At 30.9% G+C, this 1,479-nt stretch overlaps 1 protein-coding gene across 4 annotated transcripts in view; it reads right to left on the bottom strand.

The window, feature by feature from the left end:
• Positions 1–1,479, bottom strand: part of sav (scaffold protein salvador) — a 66,169-nt gene extending 64,690 nt beyond the window's left edge. For 2 of the 4 annotated variants that reach the window (XM_071887300.1, XM_040709004.2), the window contains exon 1: positions 693–1,479. The gene's annotated coding sequence lies outside the window, so the exon portion shown is untranslated. The remainder of the gene's footprint in view (positions 1–692) is intronic. The other 2 variants (XM_040709003.2, XM_040709005.2) reach the window with 2 other exon arrangements.

Raw genomic sequence — 1,479 nt, 5'->3', positions numbered from 1 at the left:
TTATACATATTAACGATACCTATGAGTGTTTACTATCAACCCTCATTTGCTAAATATTCGTTTTTAAGTGAAATTGCATAATTTGCAAGGTAAATACATATTTTTTTATTGAATATTCTTAAACTATTAAATTTTAAATGTATTTAACAGCTTACACGGGGTTACCCATCCTTTGACAGGGTTCTTTTTAAATTGCCCAATTGTAAAAAAATGAAATTATTTAATCATTAATGGGAAAAGTGAGTTTTGTCCTCTGACAGCAATAAGTCAACATTTGATTTCAAATTAATAAGGTTTAACATCAAGTCTACAAATTCAATTAATGACATAATTTACCTTCTTAGTAAGAAGATTGACAATAGCAAGAGCTATGTAGACGGAAAAACCATCAATAATTTACATACAATAATAGTTAGTATCTCTATCAAGTCCAACACCAAATTTTCCTTCAAAAACAACGGCATAAAGATGTGTAATAGTGCATATTTCCCAAAATAATGATACTTATAGTAATGAGGATTTTGGTACGTCCTTAAATAATTATTATTTTTGCCATAAATACATGAAATATACTAGGTTTTTTTTAGTACTACTTCTGTTAATTATTTTTGAACTGCTAGTCTAATTAGATCAGAAATGCAATTAATGTTATTTAAAGAGAATATAAAATAAACTTATGATTTTGTTCTTACCCACAACAATTAGATATACTGTGAAAGATGGCGGTTCTTCATAAAACGGAGTTATCTCACTGACACAAAACTACCCTATGTAGTTCAATGGATATAGTTTGTGATATTTGTTATCAGTTGTCGATTTCGTCGTCATCCTTCATACTATTTCATAATTTATTCTTTTACGAATATACGAAGTAGTAAGTTATAACTTAATATTTAAGCACCGTTTTCATAAGGACAGGAATACAATTTATTGTTGATTCCTCGTCGTATAAATAATAGTTTGGTCTGAAAAGTTTCCAATCTAACAAAGATACGAGCCATTTTTTCTGAATTTTTCCTTTTAACTTTTTCAACATAGTCTCCTTGTAACTCTACACTCTTCTCTCAGCGATGTTCCCATCTCTGCAATCGTCGAAATAGTACTCGGCCTGTTGCTCTGCAAAAGAATGGTTCACGAAGCAGCAGTCCATTGTTTGGACTGTTTTTTTGTTTCTGGCGTATAATGATGTATCCAATTAAAATCTACAGTAACTAATTGGTACCAAAACTTGCATTTATTGCGCCTAAACTGCGCCAACAGAGCGATACTCGATTTTATCCATTTTCACAAAAACCACTCACATCGACTCACTCAAACGAATGTTATTGTTACATAACAACTGCGCGTCCAAAATGGTTTTAACTTTGATAGGTAACTCAATAGATGCAAAATAGAACTGATGTGACTAGCTTTTAGTATTTTGTCGTTGGCGAATGATTCGTTATTTTGAACGACTCTTTTTAGTGAAAGTATTGAACC

This window comes from Lepeophtheirus salmonis, chromosome 3 (assembly GCF_016086655.4).
Source record: "Lepeophtheirus salmonis chromosome 3, UVic_Lsal_1.4, whole genome shotgun sequence".
NCBI classification, from domain to species: Eukaryota; Metazoa; Arthropoda; class Copepoda; order Siphonostomatoida; family Caligidae; genus Lepeophtheirus; species Lepeophtheirus salmonis.
The sequence above is the reverse complement of the archived record's forward strand: the minus strand, read 5'-3'. Positions and strand labels throughout refer to the sequence as shown.